Raw genomic sequence first — 12,997 nt, 5'->3', positions numbered from 1 at the left:
AGTGTACATTTGGCTTGAATACACACGGCCGCTCCGTTGTCCTGCTGCGGCAACAAACTGTGCTGGTTTCGTCGATTGGGACGTCTTTTTGCTCTACACGACTACGAGGCGTTCCCTGCTCTTCTGAACCTGCCAGCTGCTGAAACTAACGTGGAGAAGCCTGGGTCTGCTTGCTTCGGGGACCGGTGAGTAGTTTAGCTAGGATCTGGTCGCCCTCCTGCAGTATCCCATTACTTTTCCCTGCTGTGTAAAAACAGCACCCTTTTGGCTGTACTCGCGCTCTGCTTCTGCCCACTGTGGAGGCTGCGCTTGAGTTGCGGAACCTGTTCTCCTTCTGCTGTGCACTAACCCGAACTGCCTGACTTCCTCCGAAGAGCTTCCCCTTTTGCCCGTTGGCACCGGCGTGGCAGGTACTTTGAGCACAAGGCTCCACTCTTCGCAGGGCTCGGACTTCCATCTAGTTAGGTGCCTCTAAAGGCGAACTGAGTCTAAAGCGTTATCGCACTGCCTGTTTTCCTTTCCTTTCAGGTGGACTACATATTTCGTGCTTTAAACGCTTGCGACTGTGTATTTGTATATATATTGTGTTGATATGGTATGTGTTGGTTTAATATTGTGATATTGTGATTTTCTCGCTGCGGTCATTGTTTTAAAGGCCTTAAAATAAATGTGTTTCTATTTTTGATATAACAACTGTTTGGAGTAGTTTGTAAGCGCTCTTGCTTTGTGTGCTCATTGCGGGCTTTCAGTCACCCTCACCCCTCTTGAGACCTAGTCTTGACCGCCGCGATCGCTACCTTGATTGGTCTGGCTTGTCCAGAGGTTACCCTGTTCCAAGTAATTGGGTTGGCCTTCTGAACTTCTGCGCCACCAGGACAGAGTTCAGAAATCCGTCTTAACAAATTGGTGGCAGCGGTGGGATACGACTGAAGGTATCCAGTGTTGCGCTCGAACTAAGGCATTTCAGGTTATTCCAAACAGTACACGTAGTGAATTGTTGTAATATAACTTTAAAAAGGCCATAGTCCTATCAAACAGTATGGAAGCAAATACCTTGTTAACTTTAAATGCTTCCAAATCAGAAACGCTGAAAAAGATGTGTGCGGAGAGAGGTGTTTCCTCTCAAGGCACAAAATTGGAAATGATCCAGAGAATCGTGGCGTGGCAAGAAGCACAGCTTGACGCTATAACTTCTGAGGACAGTGCAGAAGGTGGTGGGGCTGCTCTCACTGGTAGAACCGACGGTTCTGCCGCTGCACTGATCCATCGCGACCACGAGGACAGGGAGGACGAGATGTCTAATGTTTCCTCTGCCAGTGTTGATGGGGAGGCTATGCTTGAATTCAAGAAGCAAGAGCTGCGGTTTAGGCAGCAGGAGCTTGAATTCAGCATAGCCAAACTAAAAATCGAACAAGCAGAAAAACAGAAAGACAGGGATCACCAGTTGGAACTGGCCAAGCTTCAGGTTGCAAATGGGTCCAAGGGTCCTGGACATGGGTCTGGGGCTTCCTCTCATCCACGGTTTCCGAAAGATCTGCTCAGTGTGTATGAAGAAAGGAATGACATTATGGACTGGCTGAATGCGTTTGAGTATGCATGCGAGGTTCAAAAAGTTGACAGTGCTGATAAGATTGCGTGGTTGCTCAGTAGACTGCCCCATTCTGGCTGTAGTGCCATTATGGAAATGTCGAAGGCTGAGCGGGCTGATTTCGCAATGTTAAAGCAAACTCTCATTTTAAAGTTTGGGAAGACTCCGGCCCAATATTTAAAGCGTTTTCGAGAGTATAAGAAAAAGGAAGGTGGTACTTGGGTATCTTATGTTGCTGAATCTTTGAAAAACTTAACTGGCTGGGTTGAAGGTTATAAGGTTTCTACCTTCGAAGGCATGATAAATCTTGTCATGCTGGAACATATTTTTGCTTCTTCTTCCCTGGAGCTTAAGCAGCATTTGGCCGATTCGAAGGAGATAGATCCTAAGAAGCTGGCCATTGCAGCAGACTTATGGGTGTCACATCGAGTGTCCCATAAGGACAAAACTCATCCTGGTAAGCAGGAGGAAGGGAAAAAGTCCAAAGATATGGAGGGTGGGGAATCTGCTAAATCTTCTTCCCATAAGGGCCACAAAAAGAAAAACAAGGGTAAGACACAAGAGAACTCACAGGGTAGTGGAGGTCAGCCTCCGAAACAGAACTCTGGTTACAATAAGCCTCCCTACGTAAACAGACCCACTGGGGCTTGTTTTTCTTGTGGAGCAACTGACCATGTGAAGGGGGATCCCCGTTGTAAGGTTAGACCTTCGGGGGTCCACTCCGCTAATCTGGCCTTCTCCTCCTACGAGGAAGAAGAGATTACAGGAGCATCCTTCTCCTCAGACTCATTTCCCAGCGGAATAGAGGCTGAGGTAGTTTTAGTGTCCCTGGGTTCCTGGGAGCCTAAAGTCGCAGAGGCTTATGCTAGGATTCCGGATAATACCAAGCACTACTTTAAAGACAGTGTGCTGATCAATGGAGTGGATACTCCAGCTCTTAGGGATAGTGGGTGCAGTCGCACTGTAGTGGATTCTACCTTGGTAGACTCAGAGGAAGTTGCCAGAGCTACTCTGATGCCCACTAAGTTGGCTGACGGCCCCCTCCGTATGTTTCCCGTGATCCCTGTAAATCTTACTTTAAATGGTACAGCAGTCAGGATTCCAGTGAGCATTCAGAGAAACGTCCCGGGAAAGGTCCTGTTGGGTAATGATCTCAGAGCTTTAGGGCTCGTAGGAGACACTGCCGAAAGACCCTACACACGGTCTCAAGCACGGGCAGCATTGGCCAAGTCCAATACGCCGCCCCAGCCGAAGGGGAAACCCAAGGCGAAAGGAGTCTACAAGTCAAAACGAGGGAAAGAGAATATTCCCCCGAGCTCGCCTACCACTGCGGTGGAGGAAGTTGGTCAATCGCCCGGGCCTGACGAGGAGGTGGCGATGCCTGAAGTATTCGACCCCAACGATCATCCTGAACTAAAAGACTTGTTAGTTGAAGGAGGTCCTGATAGGGACGAATTCAGTAAAGGCCAACGTGAGTGCCCATCTCTGGAAGGCCTAAGGAGACAGGCCTGCTCCCAGCTTGAGGGTGAACCTCCTGGGAAGCATAGGATTTATTGGGAAGGTGGACTCCTGTATAGTGAGCCCACAGAGTCTACAGAAGGAGACCATAGGAGGTTGGTGGTTCCCCTTGCTGTTAGGCCCTTCCTCCTGCAGTTGGCGCATGAAGTTCCCCTTGCTGGTCACCTTGGTATGAAGAGGACCAAGCAAAGGTTATCCATGCACTTCTACTGGCCCAAGATGGGGGTGCAAGTAGAAAGTCACTGCAGGAGTTGTGCCTCCTGCCAGTTGTCTGTTAAGGTTGGCGCGACAATCCAAGCTCCGTTGGTACCGCTCCCAGTTGTGGGGGTACCATTTGAAAGGGTAGGGATCGACATCGTTGGTCCCCTTGACCCGCAAACATCCTCGGGCAATAGGTTTATCCTGGTGCTGGTCGACCATGCAACCAGGTATCCTGAGGCCATCCCATTGAAGACTGTAACTGCCAAGTCAGTTGCAAAAGCTTTACTCGGCATATTTACTAGGGTTGGCTTCCCTAAAGAAGTTGTGTCAGATCGTGGCAGCAACTTTATGTCGAAGTATATGCAGGCTATGTGGAAAGAATGTGGGGTCACCTACAAGTTCTCTTCTGCATACCACCCCCAGACCAATGGTCTGGTGGAACGTTTCAACAGAACGTTAAAGAGCATGATTGGGGCTCTGGAGGAGCCTCAGAGAAGAAAATGGGATCTTCTGTTACCATGCTTACTGTTTGCCTACCGAGAGGTACCACAGGAGGGTGTTGGCTTCAGCCCCTTCGAACTTCTGTTCGGTCATCCCGTACGGGGACCCTTAGCCATCGTCAAAGAGGGATGGGAGATGCCCACTCCCCCTGTTACTACCAATGTAGTTGATTATGTGCTAGGGCTCAGAAAACGGATGGTACTTCTGATGGGCTTGGCTAGTGATAAATTGAAGGCAGGGCAAGCGCTGGTGAAACATTGGTACGACCAGAAAGCTTCCCTCATCAACTTTACACCTGGTCAGCAAGTCCTGATCATGAATCCAATAAGGCCTCGCGCTTTACAGGACAAATGGTCAGGCCCTTACACAGTGGTGGAGCCCCTGGGTGAGGTGAACTATTTAGTGGACCTTGGAAGGCCTGGACAGGCTCCAAAAGTGTTTCACGTGAATAGGCTGAAGGCTTTCGTCCCAAGAGTCGAAATCGCAGCACTGCTACTGGCGTCAGACGTTGAGGAAGAGGAGTCTGAACCTCTCCCCGACCTGTTCCAGAGCGGTCCTTCAGATAGCTCCGTTGAGGGTGTCCGAGTGGCCCCTCACCTGACTTCTGATCAGCAGGCTGAGGTGAAAAGTTTGCTTAGGCAGTTTTCCCCCCTGTTTTCACAGTCCCCTGGTTTGACACCTTGGTGCAAACATAACATTGACACAGGAGACAGTGTACCTACCAAAAGTAGGGGATACAGGATGTCAGATAAAGTACGGTCTTATATTAAGACCGAGGTCAACAAAATGTTAGACCTTGGGGTGATTGAACCCTCTAGTAGTCCTTGGTCCAGTCCTGTGGTGTTGGTTCCAAAGGCAGGCACTTCTGAATTGAGGTTCTGCGTGGATTACAGGGCTATGAATGCTGTCACCAAGACAGATGCACACCCCTTGCCTCGAACAGATGAGCTGGTGGATACTTTGGGTGCCTCCAAGTACCTCAGCACGTTTGACCTCACTGCTGGCTATTGGCAAATAGCTTTAGCAGAACATGCCAAGGAGAAGACAGCATTTTCTACTCCAGACGGCCTTTACCAATTCCGGGTAATGCCGTTCGGGTTGAAGAATGCACCTGCCACTTTCCAGAGGCTTGTGAATCATGTGTTGAATGGGTTGGACGAATTCTGCCTTGCATATCTGGACGATATAGCAGTTTTCAGTGCCACCTGGGAAGACCATGTGAAACACCTCGGGATTGTGCTCCAGGCTCTTCAGAAAGCCCACTTGACCATAAAGGCTAGTAAATGCCAGATTGGACAAGGCTCAGTGGTTTACCTTGGACATGAAGTAGGTGGAGGGAGGATACAGCCTCTACCCAGTAAAGTACAAGCAGTACAAGACTGGCCTACCCCCACTACGCAAACCCAAGTGAGAGCCTTCTTAGGACTCACGGGGTATTATCGCAATTTTGTGGCAGACTATGGCACCATAGCTGCTCCTCTGACTGCCCTCACAACTCCAAAGAAACCCAAGAAGGTAACTTGGACCGACGAGTGTGAGAAGGCCTTCAATGGCTTAAAAGACTCCTTGTGCCAGGCCCCTGTGCTCAGGGCCCCTGATTATCAAAGACCTTTTATCGTGCAGACGGATGCCTCTGACACTGGGATAGGAGCTGTACTATCACAAGTAGATGAGAAGGGTAAGGAACACCCTATCGGTTTTATTAGTCGCCAGCTTAAGGACAGAGAGCTCAGATGGTCCACGGTAGAGAAAGAATGTTTCTCTGTTGTGTGGGCCCTAAGGAAGCTGAGGCCCTACCTCTATGGGACCCACTTCACTGTGCAGACTGACCATAAGCCGTTAAAGTGGCTAATGAACATGAAGGGGGAGAATCCAAAGTTGCTTAGGTGGTCCATAAGTCTACAAGGCTTCGACTTCACTATTGAGCATAGGCCAGGTGTCCAACATAGCAATGCTGATGGGTTGTCCAGAATGTTTTACCGACCTGAACAAGAGACTCATCCAGGGGTGGATTAGTTCCCCCTGTCCATAGTCTGGGAGGGGCGAGTGTTAGGAAAGATTTCGTAATTGTAGGTAATTTTCCTTCCATGTGGCAACCCCTAAACTTTTTGCTATTGTTTTTAACCTTGTTCTTGACTTTGCCAGAGAAGTACAGCCTTCTGCCGCACTTCTCTGGGCTTTCGCTCCTTTCTTACGGGGAAACTGACATGCCCTTAAGACAGTCAGTACCGGGGAACGCTGTTTCCCGTAGTTTCTTTTATCGTGTTGCGGCTTTAGTGCAACATGACACAAGAGGGCACTGTAAGCTAAGTTACAGCTCTCTTGGGTCTCTAGCCTTCTACAGGCCCTAGATACTCTTTTAGGATGGTATTTGATCGGTGCAAGTCATTCAGGGACTGGAATGGTGGCAGCGATCGTTTTGTTTATTTTGAGCTCCTTTTGGCGTACTGAGCACGTTTTTCGCACTGAACCCAAAATGGTGGCCTGGCTCCCAAAATGGCCAGACCACGAGGCTCCTTTGTCCTGTCCACTGACCGTCTTGCTCCCTTCACCTTCCCCAGGTCGGGCGACCCGGGGCCTTCCTTATTTGGGCATGTACTTTCCCGCGAAACGTGGTTGCTTTCGCGGGCTTCTACATGTCGTTTGTGTGCCTCCAGGGTGTGGGCTGGGATGTCTGGTCCCAATACACATCCTGGGTGCCAGAGAGTCTAGGGTGGTGTGAATGCCTGGGACCACCGTGGTCCGTGATTGGTCCACGTATGGTATGTGTGTTGATGAGCGGATCTCCCATTGGCTCCCCTCCGTTTTGGCGCGAAGGGAACCGTGGATAAGAGGGAGCTGGAAACACCACTACCAGGTCGATCTCCTGAGTTCTCATGAACGAAGGAATACAGGAGCCAAGTATCCTGCAACCAAGAGGCTGGACCGAGGAATCGCTGGTGACCCGCTGAAGGAATCCTCCTTTGCACTACTGTCGTCCTGTGAAACCCTTTCCTCCTTGGATCGAACCAGAAGGCCTGTACTGGTGCTTCGACCTTTGGAATAGCAGGAACAGCTATTCCCAGCGACTTCATCATCTCCTGCCAAGTAAGCCTTCGGAAGTGTCTCTGGGCCATCCAGTTGACTGACCAGCTTACAAGGGAGTCCTGCTCTGTAACCGCCGCCAGGTTGTGTTGTATTTCGAGTCCTTGTCACTCTCCCACGCTTCGTACACTTGGCGTTCCCAAGTCTGAAGGGAGGAGTGTACATTTGGCTTGAATACACACGGCCGCTCCGTTGTCCTGCTGCGGCAACAAACTGTGCTGGTTTCGTCGATTGGGACGTCTTTTTGCTCTACACGACTACGAGGCGTTCCCTGCTCTTCTGAACCTGCCAGCTGCTGAAACTAACGTGGAGAAGCCTGGGTCTGCTTGCTTCGGGGACCGGTGAGTAGTTTAGCTAGGATCTGGTCGCCCTCCTGCAGTATCCCATTACTTTTCCCTGCTGTGTAAAAACAGCACCCTTTTGGCTGTACTCGCGCTCTGCTTCTGCCCGCTGTGGAGGCTGCGCTTGAGTTGCGGAACCTGTTCTCCTTCTGCTGTGCACTAACCCGAACTGCCTGACTTCCTCCGAAGAGCTTCCCCTTTTGCCCGTTGGCACCGGCGTGGCAGGTACTTTGAGCACAAGGCTCCACTCTTCGCAGGGCTCGGACTTCCATCTAGTTAGGTGCCTCTAAAGGCGAACTGAGTCTAAAGCGTTATCGCACTGCCTGTTTTCCTTTCCTTTCAGGTGGACTACATATTTCGTGCTTTAAACGCTTGCGACTGTGTATTTGTATATATATTGTGTTGATATGGTATGTGTTGGTTTAATATTGTGATATTGTGATTTTCTCGCTGCGGTCATTGTTTTAAAGGCCTTAAAATAAATGTGTTTCTATTTTTGATATAACAACTGTTTGGAGTAGTTTGTAAGCGCTCTTGCTTTGTGTGCTCATTGCGGGCTTTCAGTCACCCTCACCCCTCTTGAGACCTAGTCTTGACCGCCGCGATCGCTACCTTGATTGGTCTGGCTTGTCCAGAGGTTACCCTGTTCCAAGTAATTGGGTTGGCCTTCTGAACTTCTGCGCCACCAGGACAGAGTTCAGAAATCCGTCTTAACAAATATTGGTTGAAGATCCTTAACAATCCTATTCAGTTCTGTTAGGGCTGGATGATAGGTGACAACCAAAGGGATTTGTACTGTGTCTCTGCTGTCTCTGTTTTGTAGCAGGTTGTCTCTGGGTATTTTCAATGCACGGTCAAATTCCCTGTCAGAATCAGCTACTCTAACTGCGGCATTAGTATCGGTGAGTGGTGTTTTAGGCTTACAACACTACCAATTGTTAGGAGGTGCTTCATTAGAAACAGACATCAACTGTTAATTAATCTTTTATTATGCCCTTAATAGCAGAGACCCATCTCTAAGCACAGGACTGGGATTCAAACCTGTGTTGCTCTGCATTGTCTTGCTTCCAAGATGATTGTGTTACCCCTGAGCTATTCTCCCAGCTCAGACTGTTTAAATTCTTGTTCTAATGCCTTTGTTTCCCTTGAATGTTCTCGGCCATTGTTAATCAGCAGACAGGAGTCGTATTTAAGGATGCACCAATAACCTTTTTTTATTCAGGCAAAACACTTTAAATGCAGTTTTCAACACAAGCATGATATTCGTTTTATTCAAGGAAGCAACTTCTTTCACTTTCCTGAACAATGCTTTAAATCAGCTGTTGTGCTTTGACACAGGTTAAAGCTAAATCAATGGAAAGAAGAAAAAAAAAAACAGAAGTCTTTTAAACGTCCTTGCCTCTTAGTGTTGGCTTCGTTTTCCTCCTAAGGCACTCATTAAGCGCTGCTTCAGACTTACTCTCTGAAGTTCCAATAGAAAAGAGATGTCCATTCCGGTAACCTTTTTTTCTTCCCCGGTTCCGTGGACCAAAGAAAACAGTCTGTAAATCAATGCCTCTGCCTTCTGTCAGCCAGCTCTTATCCCAGCTAAATGGTGCTTTTCAAGTGAGCCCCTGTCTGAGCCTCTGTCTGAGGGACTCTGCGTTCGCATGCCTGTGGCTCTGGCAATCAGTATGCCCAGTTAAAACCTGCCTCCTCCTCCTTTCATTCCTCCCTGCTCTTGCCTTCTCCCTGGATAAAGGCAAAACAGAGAGCCTCTCTGAGTCCACGCATGCGTTAAAAATGCTGTCCTCCCCTCCCCTCCCAAGTTCAGGTGTGTTCAATCTTTCCCCGCTCTTACGAATCAACCCCGCCCTTTCTTTGCTTTTCTCCCTGAGCTCCCTGTTTATTACTGAATTCCACCCACCCTCCTGATATTCTTCCCGTTCTGAATGCCTTTCTTCTGCTGAGGGCAGAATGCGGAATGGTAATACGAGTCCGGCGGTAACCTGCCGGTTTTTCCGGCTCGGTTACCGCCGGACTCGTAATGAGGCCCATTGTCTTTTCCAAATGAAGAAAGTGCACATTGCATATAAACATTTGGCAAAAGAAAAGATTTTCCTGTATTGTTGCTGGCTAAGTATAAAAGGCAAGCATCTTTTATGTCTAAGAATCTGTAACAAAACATGCCCTAAAGAGCAGATTACAATATAAGATATTTTACAGCTTTGTGATAGCAATTTGTCTGGTCTTTTAGCAAACTGTCTTGTCTAATTCTATTCAGTTTTGCAAACTGAAGTCTATATTAGCCTTTCTGAGATCTTGTTGCATTGTATTCAAATGAGAATCACAAAGTATTCGGCAACAGCCGAATAGCAAAAACTATTCAGCCGGAGCCGAATAACTTTTTTTCTGCCGGAATTCGTCCGAATACTTACTCGAAGCTGAAGTTCGGTACACCCCTAGGTAGTACCAATGCATGAGCAGTGGATCTAAAGCTGTCTGGAGAGAGGAAGGGCTTGACCTTCTGCAGGAGGGAGAGCTGATACCAAGCTGTCTGCGTTCTCTTAGCTGTGTGTGTCTTGAAGGAGAGGTGTTTGTCAATGTGGAGCCCGAGGGACTTAGCGCAGGTGGTGAGCTTGGATGTGAAGCCCTCGAGGTTCATGGTTGATAGCCAGGTTTGTATGTCTAGGTTTTCGGTGGTGTTGGTGAGGAGTATAAATTCGGTCTTGGAGGGGTTGAGCTTCAAGTATGCACTGGACATCCAAGACTGGATCAGCAAGAGGCAGGTTTTGAGCCTGTGGATGTCCTTGTGGAGTTGATCTTGATGTATAGCTGTGTGTCGTCGGCGTATTGGTGTATGTGTATGTGGATGTTGTGTGTGGAAAGGAGGGCTCCTAGCGGCTCCATGTATAGATTGAAGATCACTGTGGAGAGGATGGAACCCTGCGGTTCTCAGGTGTCACTACTCCCCGCTGAGTGCTGTGGCACTTTTGGCAGAAGTGGAAATCTTGTAAAGTTGCTGTCATGTGTTTTCGTAACAGCATGCAGTGGTGTAGTTGTCTCCCAAATGGAACTCTGCCACTGCGGTCGCTTTGCTTAGTACAGTTTACCAGTTGGCTCGCAGCATTGTAACCCTCTGGTAAGGATCACATGATGTAACACTCCCCTAGTTTCCCCGTTTCCTTGCCATTTTCCATTGTCCTATTCTGCCTCTCTTATCTGGGTTCCTTTGATTCCCTTCATTGCTCGTTCTCCCTTCTGGTTATTTCCGCTCCTTCTGTCCTCATTGCTGTGCTTTCTTCCGTTCCACTGATTCCCTATTTCTATTGCCTGAACGAGCTTATCTTGAAAATTGCCATCTTCTGGTGACTGGAATCCTGTTTACCATCCTGACTGCCAAGGAGGGGTTTTTATGCCGCTGGCTTTTCCCCTCAATTTATGGGTTTCCTACTGAACTCCACCTGTATATCTATTTGGGCTAGCAAGGTGGCAACTGGATAGGATCGTCCGTACTTAAACTCCGACTGCCTGCACTAGAGACAGAAAGGAGTGAGTGAAGTCTATTGAAAAGCCTTCTTCCAAGTTAACTACTCAGTTGGAAAGCAGAGATTATGAGAACAGGTGACTGGTTGCATTGGCGATCTAGAGGAGTCCATCTGAACAAACTGCTGTTTTTTTTTTAAAAAAAAGCTTTTTAAGCTTTGCTTGCTCTGAAGGAACAGTGTGCCTGGAATGTGGGTCTGGAAACTCCTCTTATTTTTAAAAGCCATAAAACCTCCTGTAAACAGGAAACACAAAGCAGTTGAACAAAAAAAGATAAACTAATCCTTTTCACATGTAACTGTTACGTGAGGCCCAGGCAGTGTTAAATTAAGCCTAAAGTTACTGATGTTATTTTAAAAGGAATATTGAAATGTTAGGTTTCAAAACACATAATTAAGAAACAGGGTCAGTATTGTCTTTTCCTCACACAGTCTCTAAAAATGTGTTCTACAGCCTCTGTGTAGTGTCAGATCATTGTAGTGATTTCAATGCAGCTGCTACCGTTTCTTGGCTGGTGTAGTATATGACACTACAAAATATGTTCTAGGTTTAACTGGTGCAGCCTCCAAAGTTATCTCAGTGGGCCTCAAGGTTCCCAATGGTTTTCTCGCGTGTAAACAGTGTGGCAAATGCAAAATGTATTACCCATTTTTATAAGATACAGTGTCGCCTGTTCGCTCAGCATGTCCCATGCACGATAATGGGTCCACCCATTTAAGCTTAGATGCCCTAGATTTCCATTGCCGGTTTCCTCTGCCCCTTACCATTTAGGGGTCCTGAGCAGTAGTTTCCAACAGCTGATGGTGAGAAATGGTATTGTCTGGAGAGTTGTCTTCTGACTTGGTTGATGTGATGGCATTGCTGGATCGGGACTCAAAATCGGCCAGTGTTTCATAAAACCCATATCTATATTCAGACCACTGTGCTTTAGGTCAAGTATCGTTGGGCAATTGAGCTCCCCAGTCCTTCTGTGTGTGATATCGGAGAGGCCACCTTTTCAAACAATAACTGATGGATCCTGCAATCAGTGTGAAGTGTTGACCTGTTGGTGTTTCTGTTTTGTCTTTCGAGATGGTGTATCTGTGTATGTTCGTCCTTTCATGCAGCTCCTTGCAGGTCTCACCTTCATAACTCACTTGCATACATTTTTTGCATTGGATGAGGTACACAACAATTGGATGATCTGCAGTTGTATGTTCCTTGTGTCTGTGTTGTCATGGCAGAGCCGATGCAGATTTGTTGGCACGTTTTGCATCTCCTGATGTTGGATGTTGCAGGGGTACGTTCCAGGTCGTCTTTGTTCTTGATATAGTGGAAATGTACTCCTGGTCAGAGACTGTGCTAGGTTTCTCGGTTATTTGAGTGCAATTAGGGGCGGGTCTTTGAAGATGTCTCTTAGCTTATCACCGCTGCTGAATATTGTTAGGAAAGATTTCGTAATTGTAGGTAATTTTCCTTCCATGTGGCAACCCCTAAACTTTTTGCTATTGTTTTTAACCTTGTTCTTGACTTTGCCAGAGAAGTACAGCCTTCTGCCGCACTTCTCTGGGCTTTCGCTCCTTTCTTACGGGGAAACTGACATGCCCTTAAGACAGTCAGTACCGGGGAACGCTGTTTCCCGTAGTTTCTTTTATCGTGTTGCGGCTTTAGTGCAACATGACACAAGAGGGCACTGTAAGCTAAGTTACAGCTCTCTTGGGTCTCTAGCCTTCTACAGGCCCTAGATACTCTTTTAGGATGGTATTTGATCGGTGCAAGTCATTCAGGGACTGGAATGGTGGCAGCGATCGTTTTGTTTATTTTGAGCTCCTTTTGGCGTTCTGAGCACGTTTTTCGCACTGAACCCAAAATGGTGGCCTGGCTCCCAAAATGGCCAGACCACGAGGCTCCTTTGTCCTGTCCACTGACCGTCTTGCTCCCTTCACCTTCCCCAGGTCGGGCGACCCGCGGCCTTCCTTATTTGGGCATGTACTTTCCCGCGAAACGTGGTTGCTTTCGCGGGCTTCTACATGTCGTTTGTGTGCCTCCAGGGTGTGGGCTGGGATGTCTGGTCCCAATACACATCCTGGGTGCCAGAGAGTCTAGGGTGGTATGAATGCCTGGGACAACCGTGGTCCGTGATTGGTCCACGTATGGTATGTGTGTTGATGAGCGGATCTCCCATTGGCTCCCCTCCGTTTTGGCGCGAAGGGAACCGTGGATAAGAGGGAGCTGGAAACACCACTACCAGGTCGATCTC

General features: G+C 48.1%; 1 protein-coding gene across 6 annotated transcripts in view; it reads left to right on the top strand.

Annotated features, from left to right (window-relative positions):
- The window catches only part of ATG2B (autophagy related 2B), a 5,509,925-nt gene that overhangs the window by 4,605,878 nt on the left and 891,050 nt on the right, over nucleotides 1–12,997 (top strand). The window lies entirely within an intron of this gene.

Source organism: Ambystoma mexicanum, chromosome 14 (genome assembly GCF_040938575.1).
Source record: "Ambystoma mexicanum isolate Mex_15411 chromosome 14, UKY_AmexF1_1, whole genome shotgun sequence".
NCBI classification, from domain to species: Eukaryota; Metazoa; Chordata; class Amphibia; order Caudata; family Ambystomatidae; genus Ambystoma; species Ambystoma mexicanum.
The sequence above is the reverse complement of the archived record's forward strand: the minus strand, read 5'-3'. Positions and strand labels throughout refer to the sequence as shown.